Below are 12,094 nucleotides of genomic sequence, written 5' to 3' on the forward strand. Positions count from 1 at the left end.
TTCAACAACTTCTCTGCGAAAGATGTTTTAAGAAATGTTGAATCATGTCAAGATTCTTCCGATTTTGAAGTGCCACAAGTGCGGCAGCTGCTTGCAGACAAGAAGTGTTGAATTATGTGCAGAGCAAAACAGACGGAGACATGGAAAGCTCTCCAAAGCGTAAGAACTGCGTGGAGCAGCTCTTAACGTGTCTTGAAGGACCCTCAGCCAGTGAAGATCCGACACTCTGGGTACCTGGTTTCACTGTTCGGCTGCTCCAGCCGCCAAAAAGTGCCGTCCCAACCTTCGGCTGAGATCTAGCCTCATGTAACTTATTATTCCCAATGCACAGTCAGTTAGGAAAAAGTCCCACAGTTCCCAGAATTCCTTGGTCAGCCATCCTGTCTGGGGCATGCTGGGAGTCCTAACATGCATCGGTTTGTAAGACCTCCTTCCATCCAAAAATGTATGTGATTATAGGGCTTTTTGCTATTGAAACATGCATAGGCTGGCAAGACCTTATTTATGCATTTTAAAAGGGTTTTTTTTTTTTTTTTTAAACAAATCCCATTTTTCATCTGAAATTAGAGTGGGATGAGAAATTCTGCTTTTTTTCCTGTTTCTAATTTTTTCAAGTTTTATTTCAAACTGTAAGTGATTTATTGAAAGCAAGATAAGTTATTACCCTAGAAGGGTGAAAAATAAATGCAAAATTAAAACGGGGGCTGTGTCCATGGAGGATTCCAGTGGCTTTCCCTGCTCTGTGCCGCATCGTTCCGGGCAAGGAACAGGAAGGCCATCCCGATCACCTTCCCAAATCCATATGGAACTGGACAGATGGATTGACCGCAAGGGCAGAAACACCCCGTTTCAGGAAGCCCTCTCGGACTTCACATAATGCATCAGCTGCCGCAATTGCATCTGCAACACGAATGCACTTGCAACCAAACTGAAAGGCAGGCACTTCGAGAATGCCCAGGTGGAAGAGTGCCCAGCTCTGAAAGGAAAAGGGTCCCGGCTCAAAGGGGTGCCGAGAGCCTCGGAATGCGCGCACGCCCCCTGGATGCTGGGGGGATGGGGGTCCAATGTGCCCCGTGCTCCACCACAGGGGCCCCGGCTGAGCCCGGGGTGGGGAAGAAGCGAGCGGCAGAAACCCTTCCGGTCCCTTTTCACGGGCTGCATGCTTTGCCTCTCTCTCCACCCACGTTCTTTCTGCACTGTCCATGTTCACAAGTGTGTTCTGTTCCAGCGAGTTTGCGAGTGGCTTTTTTGTGTCTCCCTGTATGTGGTGTTTCTGCCTGTCTCTCTCGGGGGAACTTTTTGCATGGCTTTGTGCGTGCTGGATGTCGTTCCCTTCCGTCCTGAGTGCATGAATGAGAGATTTGTGTCTCTCTCCATGTTTCCTTCCTGTGCCTGGGGGTACTTTTCTGTGCATCTCGGTGTATGGCCTGCATTCATGTGTGCAGTTGTGTGTTGCTGCCTTTCACACATGCACTCAGTACAGGAGGGAGCAGAACGGACGTTGAGCTGTGTGCAAAGCCGTCATCTCTGCCCTGCGAAGACGTGGCTCTGATGCCTGGTCAGCTGCTCTGGTAGGAGACTGGGGCCGTCAAGACCCCCTCGATAGGACCCCCAGGAAAGACGCTCGGAGCAGCAAGACTGGCCTCGTGGACCGGCATCCCATAATCCATTCAGCCACACACGGAACTGCTGACTCAGAGCCAAGCTGCCCATCCCAGAGGCTCAGTATTCCCCAAGTCTGCATTCCTGGAAGCCTCACGCCCCACCTCTGATTTCCTTCCTTCTTGCTGGGAGGTCCAGAGACTCCAGAACACCATTTCAAGAAGCTCCCCAGTCAGCACTTGGACAAGCACGCCACAAAATCCCCTAAGCAACATATTTTTCAGAGATAAAAAACACCCCAGCCAGGAGCCAGGAGCTATCTCTTTGGATTATGCTTTTCTGGAAGAGGTTTTTCCACCAACCTTTTGACCTCTCTTCGCCCGTACAAAGCTGGCGGCGCAAAGTTGTCTATTTCCAGAAAGCCACTTGGGTGTTGATCCGAGCCTGGTGCTTTCTGCGGAGATGGTATCGGTGGATCAATCCAGGCAATCAATCGTAATCCACCCGGGAAGCAGGTTCAAGCGGGTTTCTGTAAACAGGGAAAAGGGTGGGAGGACCGTAGTGGAGGATTTCATGGCATCCCAGAAAGAAAGAGACCGATGCTGGCCAAGCTTCGGTGGGGCGGCGTCCAGCACCTTGCTGAAGCTTTTCTAAGTAGGAGACACTTTTGTTGTGGCGGGGGGTGGGGGCAGCTCTTGGCTGAATTTCCTCAAAAGGACATCACCTGAGGTTTGGGGTGCAGGTTATTAATGGATTGCCATTGTTTAACATTTTTAATAAAGCCAAACATTTCAACACAAGGCTATGACCACCAACAGTAGCTTAGCACCCCTGCAGACAATCCAGCCGGCGGACAGGCGAAACCCCTGCTCCCCCATCTCCGGGGCTGGAGAAAGCCAGCACCCCAAATAGTTGGTAGCACCATGAGCCCCAACTCAGCTCCCCAAACAGCCCCTGGTCTCCATCCCTACCTCTGTCCACGTGCAAGCACTGGACTGGCTGCATAGACAGCGGGCTGCGGGCAAAATCTGCTTCTGGCGCATCATCGTTGGATGAGCGTCCGTTCTTGGGGTTGGAGGAAGTGGACACAATGCTTGGGATGGTGTGCCCAGCCGCCTGCTTCCTCGACCCTTGCCCTCTTGGCTACTCACGAGAGCCAGTCATGGGATTGGTCCCTGGGTCCAGGGGGTCTCTGAGGGAGGGCCAGGATCAGGTCCACCCTGAAGAAGGCATCCCTGGATCCAGAGGTGGCCACCAATTATAGACCGGTGGCCCACATCCTATTGCTGGGCAGGGCGCTGGAGCGGGTGCTGGTGGGCAACTCCAGGCACTCTTGGATGAAACGGATTATCTGGTCAGTTTTCCAGACCTTTCCAGTCTGGATTCAGGCCTGGTTATGGGATGTAGATGGCCTTGGTTGCCTTGTACGATGACCTGTGCAGGGAGAAGGACAGGGGGAGTGCGTCCCTGTTGGTTCTCCTGGACCTCTCAGCGGCTTTTGATACCATCGACCATGGTATCCCTCTGGATAGGCTAGTGGGATTGGGGGTCGGAGGCACTGCTTGGCAGTGGTTCCGCTCCTATCTCAACGGCCGATTCCAGAAGGTGGTGCTGGGGGACTATGGCTCTGCACCATGGCAGCTATGCCATGGAGTTCCGCAGGGGTCTATTCCGTCCCCCTTTCTCTTCAACATCTACATGAAACCTCTGGGAGAGGCCATCCAGAGGTGTGGGCTGCGGAGTCATCAGTACGCTGATGACACCCAGCTCTACCTCTTGTTCGCATCTGCTCCAGGTGAGGCAGTGGTTGTGCTGAACTGGTGCCTGGCCGAGACATTGCAATAATCGAACCGGGAAGTTACCCAGTTTTTATTTTTATTTCTGTCCTGCATTTCCTCTCTTCTTGCCCAGAAGCCAAGAGCTCACATGGCCTCCCTTTCTATTTCAGCTGTACAACAGCCCTGTGAGGTAAGCCAGGCAGAGAATCCACAATAGGCTCCAAGTTACCTGGTGAGCCCCAGGGGTGAGGAGGAACTTGAACTCGGCTCTCCCCCATCTCAGCCCAGTGCCCACCTCTAGGCCACACAATCTTAGCCAGGACACTGCATTCAGCAAAGTCTGGATCCCAACTGCTTCCTGGACTCTTTCTGCTTCATACAGCCCCTCCTGTTCATGCACAGAAGGCAGCACAGGGATAATGTCTTGGCCCAGCCTACCTGGCATATTTGTGGTGAAGCTCAAGGTTCGGTAGGCGAGGATTTTGTATGCACCTGGCAGGAAGCGCTGGAATCTGCGGCTCCTTCCTCAGGCTTTAAATCTGGCAAGACAGACGGCCGGGGCGGGGGGGGGGGGGGGGAGGCGTCATGGCTGGCATCCCGTGTCCCAAGGCCCAAACAGGCAGCAAGGCGATGGCTAAGCAATTTCTGGCCAAAATTGCTGAAGCGGCAGCCATGAAGAGGAAGGCCAGCTGTCCCCTTTCCAAGTGCCGGTCCAGGGCCCACTTCTGGGAAACAATAGACCCCACACAGATGGCCGGGGATGGGGGCTTCTAGCCCGAGGGTGGAAAGCAGCCTCTGGAGGCCAAGTGCGGCAGCAGGGTGGAAAATCCCGGGACCCGGAGCCGCCATTGCTGGCGCCAGAAACTCACACACTCGAGAGGCAGAGCCGTGCCGCCTTGAAGCGTGATCAGTGGCACCGTGCACTGTCCGGGTCACATCCTGCAATGTCAATATCCACTGAGCACAGAAGGACAGGCTGGGCACGTCTTGTTGCCGGCAGGCTGGGAAGAGGATCCCAAATTCCAGGCTGAGGCCCTCTGGAATGCGGGCAAAAGCCTCCTGTTCCCTCTTTTTGGAGACATGACATTTGGCTTTCCTTTGAAGTAAACAAGTAAATATTTGGCTCATGAAAGGAACTTGAAGGAGGAAAAAGTCCTTGGGCCCCCAGTGAGCTGCTTAGGGGCCCTAGGATTTTTGGGCTCCAGATCCAGAGCTGGAGAGAGTTTCCCCACCTCGGAGGGGGGGAGTGGAGTTGCGCCCCCTCTGCCTCACAGCCGGCCTGGGAAGACCTATGCTGGCAGTTCTCCCAGGTGGGGAGAACAAGCTTGGAGAAGAGGGAAAGGGTGCTACTTCAGCAGATGGGAAGGGGAGGCCAGGATGGAAATATCCCCCTGATGCCTCCGCAGACCTCTTCCTCCGCCTCTGGAAGGGTCCAGCTGGCCAGGCAGAAAAGCTCAACCAGTGACAACTCAGGAAAGAAGGACCGGGAGGCAAAGTTTTGCTTCCCTGCCTGTCTGTCCGGCATCCGACAACTCAGCCCCAGGTCTGGGGACATTGCCACGTGCCTGAGCGATTCTTCTTAGACCAAATGCCAAGTTTGGAAGGCTTCCAAACCGGGAACAAGGAGAACTATTAGCTCTTCCTAAAGTTACAGTTGTTCACCTGCCGAGTTTGACTCATTCATATTCAAAGCCTCCCAAATGTTCTTCGCCTGCCACTGTTTTACTTGGCTGGTTTGAGGTGGTATTTGTGCAGGAAGCAGGGGTCAAAAATAGGTTTGAGATGATGAGGCAGTTTGGCTTTGATAGTTGCCCGCCTGACGGCAATCAGCAACCATGTTCCAAAACTGAAGTCGCACACCTCAGTGAGCGCAGGTGGCTGGTGGCTAACAGCTTTTGCACCCGCTCAGGTGAAAAGAGCAGAGCAAAATTGCTTGGCCCTCCCTCCAATTTTAGGCTTTGCTGTGCAGAGATGTTGGGCAACAGCTGTTGTTTAAAAGTATTTTAAATCTCCCCATTATTTCTTTATCTCCATTGTAATGACACCAATTTGCTTGGATGGGTCAGCTTGCCCTCCATTTACCATTTTCTTTCTTTCCTTCTTCATTTAATGATCGTTCTCAATATTAATGGAAAGGCACACCAGAAGTTGAGCAACAGGATAAACAGAGGTTTTAAATCCCAGAAGGGAGTGCTCCCTGGAAGGAGAGAGAAGTCGGACTGTCTGTTCTTGTATCGCACTTGGAAATACAAAATTGGGGGCCTGAGACGGAATCGCTGTGCTTGCAACTCAAGGACGTTGGTTGAGGTGTTGTCCTGGCAGACATGCCGATTCAACTGATACCACAACCATGTGCCACAAGTCACTGGTTAAGGGCAACTCAGAAATCATAATCTAGAAATAAAGGCTGCTTCTTCATAAGCATTATATGCATTTATAATCATTGCAAATAATGTTGCAAGTATTATTTCTAAAGAACCAGATGACATCACGAAGGTGGCATTTTCAGTTTGGCAGGCTTCAGGTGCCTATGAAAAACTCGGCATGCCGGGAAGAACTTTTCCAGCTTGATAGACTGCCGGAAAAGAGACACGAGTTGAGTTCTGCTAACCCTCAACGAGAACGTTTGGCCTTCCAAAATCCCCGACGAAGTCGGAAACGGCTGCAAAGGGGTCTGCAGTTTCTTTCCTTTGGATGCCAAGATGATGAATGGGCCATTTAGCAGCAGAGTGTTTTCCTAATGGGAACGGAAGCCCTGTGTATACAGGTTCTACTTGGGTCATGCACATGGCCTTACAAACACCCAGCGCAGGACACTGGCCCTGATTCAAGGGAATTTCTGCCTTGCTCTGCTGTGGGATAACAATTTAACTTCCCTGTTTCTCGGCTAATAGCCACTTCTCCATCACTCCCGCTCAATACGGGTCAGTAGGTCTCATTAACAACTTGGCTTCCTCACAGCGCTTTGCTTTGCTTTCTGGAGAGGCGCTTCCTCCTTTTTTGTAATCGTCTTTCCTGGGAACGGACAGCCGTCCCAGCCCTGCCCTGCCCTGCCGCCTCGACAGGCCCTCGGGCCCATTTCAGCTGCAGCGATGGCACGCACGGCGGCGGGAAAGAGGGAAATTTTCTCTACGTAACAAAGCAGGTAGATGCTCGGGATCGTGGGGGTCAGTCCCACAGGGCCCAGGCCAGGGCAGGCAGAGCTCAAACACGGGGGAGCCAGATACGCAGCCCGGACTCGCAACGCCCGGTCCAGGAAGCAAGGGGGAAACACTGGTGCAGGAGGACAAGTGCTCTTCCCAGCACCGGCTGGACACGGGCTGGAGCCTTTCTGTGCCAGAGCCTTCCCAGCCCCGCCGGGGCTCAGTTATTTGTGCTCTGGGCAAGACCGTACTCAGGTGGAGCTGCTTTCCTTCTGAATGGACCCGTGCTGTAGGCTGGTGAGCCCCTGCGGGGTTGCTCCCTGGGCCTGGGAGGCGTGTGCCTCAAGCTCCTGCGGCTGCAGCGGGGGCTTTCTCTCGGCTGGGCCCTGTTGCAGTGCGGAGCCAGGCTGGAACGAGGTGCCCACCCCCACTGGGCTCTAACTCTTCCTCAGAGGAGGACCCAATGGGGACCTGGCCCAGGAAATGTGGGCGACAGCCTAGGCACCGAAACCATGGCTGAATGCGCAAGAGGGACACCCAACACGCTGGCCCGGGGTGGCTGCGACTGCCAGCTTTGATCTCTGCCATTGACAAACGTTTTTCCTCTCAACTTGTTCTGTTCCCGGTATGGAAAGCGCACAAGGAAAACCCAGCCCCGAAGCTCAGACCGGCTTCCCGCCCTCATCCTATTTTCAAGGTTCCACGGCCTGGCATGCAGATCTGGGCTGATCCCCGATGGCGTCGGGCCCCCCGTCCCATATCAGTGAGAAAAACACACACTTCTCGCCCTCTCGAAAAGAGGCCAAATCCCTCTCGGCCCCACAGCACACAAGCACCAGAGGGACCCCTTTGACTCAGGCTTTCCAATTAGCGAAATTGGCAGCAGTTCCGGCTGAAGCCCGGGAAAAAAAAGGAAAACGCTTCACTTGAGCAAGGTGGTCTTCAAGTTTTAATGATCGGCTTAGAGCATGGAGTCAGCCGAGGGTTCATGCGATGTTTCCTCCTGCTGGGAGGTTCATTAGCACTGACGAAGTGACTAATTGGAAGCAAGTCCGGCTGGGGGCAGGGAGCGACCGGGCACCAGATCTGATCCTGGGTGGCTCCTTGTGCTGTTTTTCTTTGGATGCAGGGACCCTACAGCGAGTGAGAGGGCAGGTGCGTGTTGGTGTGGCGGCTTTGAACAGGCTTCTCCGCATCTGCTGCAAACAGCCAGATGGTTTCTGGGCCGACCAGGTGTTGCTACTGGGGCCCCAAGAGCACGAAGGGCTGGTGCCCCACACCTCTGCTGTGTGGAAAGGAGACCATGTGCTTTATCAAGACACCACTTCCAGCAGGGGGTGGGGAGGCATTTGGGGGGATGACAAAAATAGCCTTAAGCCACTGGCCCAGCCCACGCCCTGGCACACCCCTTCCTCCCCCCAAGCTTCGGTTGTGGCCTCTGGGGGTGGGGGGACCTTGTTCTTCCCATATCAGCCGAGAGGGAAGTGGGCTTAAGTTTGGCCTTCACGGTCCCAGCTCCCAAGGCTGCAGGCTTTCAGAACCGGAACTCGAAACCAGATTAGGGCCCCCAGCCCGAGACAGACGGCGACAGGACGCAACCCTACAGGGTGTAAGCCAGGCTACGCGGAAGAGCATCTTTCCGCCAGCTGTTTCTCAAGTGATTATTCCTAGCACCTACATGAGAGAAAACAGATATTGGCCATTAAATTGTCTTAAATGGTTGTTTAGTGGAATTTTTGTTGAGTGTTCTATTATATTTTGGTCTTGTTTTTACAAAAGACTGTAAACTGCCTGGAGAGATTTGCTTGCTGCATGGTCTAGACACGATATTTTTTAAAAAATAGCCCACAAATGGTTTTCATTACCTGTCCCCCCACCCCCCAAGTCCCTCCTTTCGGGGTTAGCTGAGCCACCTGTATTTCAGAGCAGGCCTGGTTCTAAGGGAGAGGTGTTTGAACGCCTGACCAGACCGTGGCCACGATCCTTCCGCGGCTGCTCCACTCCGCCATCTCTTTTGCAAGCCGTGTTGCGGACCAGGACGCAGAAGGCTTGCAATCCGCCCTGACTGTTGCAGCCTGCCGGGTACTCGGGAGGCCTGGGTGAACATCCCCTTACCTTGACCCCTTGCCCAGCCTGTCCCTGCAGGAAGCGTGTGGAGCAAAGGTCTGGCATAAAGCCCGCAGGAGCAGCCCAAGAGCCTCCAATGCCCCGCCGGCTGGGTCCCCAAGCGGCTTCTGAGCAGTGGTTTGGGGGTTACGCAGTGGTCCATGCATGCCCCCGAGGGAGCGCAAACTTCATGGAGCGTGTGTGTGCGCTCCCTCCTGGATCTGGGCCCTTGCTGGAGAGGCGCCCCCGCACCCAAACCCCGCCAGCAGGAGCACAAACTGTTCTCCGGCCCGGGTTTAGTTTGCTCTCCTCGTCTTCCCTGTGCACCCACTTTTAGGAATACAGGAAGGAGAAAGTGCATCTTAATTCCTGCGGACAATCACCTCTTCTGTTTAGAGAGGAAGCAGAAAAAGTTATGTTGACAACTGGATACCGGCAGATGCATGCGAGATATCCAGCCCCTTCTGCAAACTGAAAGTGCTTCTGATTAGAGAATTTCATTCTGCCTCGTTATTCCTCCTGTTGCTTTTGTCTTGCCACGCTGTCAACACCTTTGACAATCAACTCCTTGTGAAAAGCCTCATTTCCCAGGTAATCCGATCAGTCAGATACCACTGGAGGGGATGCTGTACACAGAGAGACGTGCAAACTGCCCCAGGAGGCAAAGCCTTCCGACGCTCCGAGATGGGCCCGTTTCCTGACCTCTGGGTTTTCCTGTAAAATCAGTGGCGCTCAGACCGGGAGCTGCTTCCTGCCAGGGCTGTGAGCCCATACTCCGGGTCGCCATGGGGCAGCGGGGAGCACTGCAAAGCAGCTCTTGCAGGAAAGGACAGGGAAGTAATTTGGTGGAGCATAGGGAAAACAGGAAGGATACACAAAAGAGGAAAGTACCCTACGGACATCCTACATGCATACTTAGCTCTTAGCACTGGGCTTTCAAATCAGCCCGCTGAGGTTACTAGTCCACAACCTATTTCCTGAAGACCCATCCACTGGCTTTTTCAAGAAGGGTGCCAAGACAAAATCTTGGGTCTGGTTCCATCCTGAGGGTGCAGCAGCGGGGGGGGGGGGTCAGCTCACACAGGGGGGTCCCACACAGTGAGGTGGAGGCCTTCTTGTTCTTGACCCCACTGATGCCGTCTCCTGCCTCCAGCCAGCAGACTCACAGTTAGCAGCAGGGCTGTCAGCATCCCCCAGACATGGAATTCCAGGAAATTTGGTGCCGTGACATGGGAATCCCCTGTTCCCTGTCTCTGAGAAACATGGGAGAGGGCGGAGAGATAGAATGTCAGCACTTGCTCCAGAGTGAGGTGCATTTGCCACCAGCCTCCCCGCACCTGGTCCTCTTCATGCAGCAAGGGGCTGGGGTCTCCCTCCTCACCACCCAGAGCACACCGTCTCCACGCCAGCAGTAAAGCCTGACTCACACTGAAGTTTTTATCCGCGCCCATTTCCACAAGACCACCGCTGGCGTTTTCCTTCCATCTCCCTTTTCACCCTTCCTCCCACCCTCCCCGCCGTGGGCAACACTGAGCAGGACTCACAATACCAATTGTGAAAAAACACCACGACACTCTGCTCGTGGGGATGCCAGGAGCATCCGCGGGCGGGCGATTCTAGCCAGCGATGCCGCTTGGCTGCAGAACTTCCCGCAACCTAGATCAGCCCGAGCTATGGTTTAGGACAGCTGACTTAAATATTTAGCACACTAAAGGCAAGAGGGATCGTGTGGGTTCTCTCAGTTATTTTTCCAAAAGCCCAGAGTAGCTGACATGGGGTGAGGGAGGAGAGAGAGAACGCATACAGAATGGTTGCAGCCTGGGAAGGACATTCCTTGGGAATGGCTTTAATTGGCATAGTTGCAAATACTTCCTGCCTGCATAATTACGATTCTAGGTGGGGAGCCCGCATGGTGTCTTGCAGGAAGGCCAGAAGGCAAACCTCCAGGGTTCAGGGGTGTCAACATACCAAGGCCCCCGCCAGCGGCACCGGCCGGCATCCTGGCGACCCCAGGGGGCCCGGAGATCTCCTTTTTCCTCACCCCAGAGCGAACTGGAAGAAGCTGGCGCCGGGCAGGCCTCGACACCGGGAAGGGGCGATTGCCCCGTCCCGAAACAAGCAGGGCCCACGCCCTCGAGGGGCGGGAAGGGCGCGAGAGGGTCCCGGAAGCACGTGGGAGGGGGCGCTGGACCCAGGACCGGAAGGCGCAGGTTCCGGCAGCACCTACGCCGGCCGGGCCGGGCCGGGCGACGCCTGCAAGCGCCGGGCAGGCGGGCAGCCGAGCGGGAGCCCGCGCCATCCCGCGTCTCCGCCTCCCCGGGGCTGAAGGCGCCGCGGGGCGGAGACCCCGGGAGAAGCCGGGCGGGGCGGCAGACACCACCGGCGGCCCACCTCGCAGGGCCGTTGTGAGGCGGCCCCGCCCCCGCACTCATTCCGTGCCCACTTCGGCGGCGGCTCCCCCTCCTCCCCCCCCCGCGCGCAGGGCACTTCCGCGTCCGCACACCCGCGCATGCGCACGAAGCACGGCGAAGGACGCGGCAGCCGCTTCATGAGCCCATTCGCTCTCGCCGCCACGCCTGGCACGCCCCCGCGTCCTGTACTAGCCAATCCGCTCTCTCGCATCCTCCTCAGCCCCGCCTCCTCTCATCCTCGCGCCGCCTTCCTCCGCCCTAGGCCAGTCGAGTTCATTATTTACCTTCACGCCCTTTCTTGAATCAGCCAATCAGCTCCAGCCATCCGCCACCTGCGTTCAAGCCACCGCCCCCTCCTCCCGGGTTCCTCATCCTAAACCACGCCCCTTCCTTCCCTAGCCAATCGCCTCCAAGCTCTTCTTCCGTGCCGGCTCTTCGAGCCAATCCGCTCTAGCTCCCGCCCACTGCTCTCAGCCAGTCCGGGTGCCTCCCTTCCTACCCCGCCCCTCGCGCGCAGAGCCTACCACATGGCCTCTGAGCATATTTTTTCCTAATAAATTGCGGGGGGCGGGCTGTCATGCTAACGGCTGAAGAGATGGCACCCGAAAAGGTTTCTTTCCGGTCTATTAATTACCACAATGCGAACTTGATTGTTAGCACAGTGCAAGAATAGAAATACTGACCGAGTAGAAACACTTTTACCCCAACCTTCTGCCGAACGAGACTCCCTGGGCGGTTTGCTGCTCAATAAAAATTGTGGTTGGTGGGGGAGGTAATTCGAAGAGGCATGACAAAAGGAAAAGGGGCTGGGAGGGAAGAGGAGGAAAAAGCAACAACGAGCCTGTTCTTGAATTTTTGAAAACTGAAGTTCATTCAATGGGCTACTCGAATAGAAACGATTAATGTGGGCTGGTGCCGGAAAAGATCATAATGCAGGTGCCAGGTGAGCTTGTTTGGGGGAAGGCATTCCTCAAACCGGGAGCCACACCGAAAAGGATCTGTTTTTGTAGCCACCAGCACCAACGCTTCGTCCATCTCTCAGTTACCACGGAGT

Source organism: Varanus komodoensis, unplaced genomic scaffold (genome assembly GCF_004798865.1).
Source record: "Varanus komodoensis strain SLA01 unplaced genomic scaffold, ASM479886v1 scaffold80, whole genome shotgun sequence".
Classification (NCBI taxonomy): Eukaryota; Metazoa; Chordata; class Lepidosauria; order Squamata; family Varanidae; genus Varanus; species Varanus komodoensis.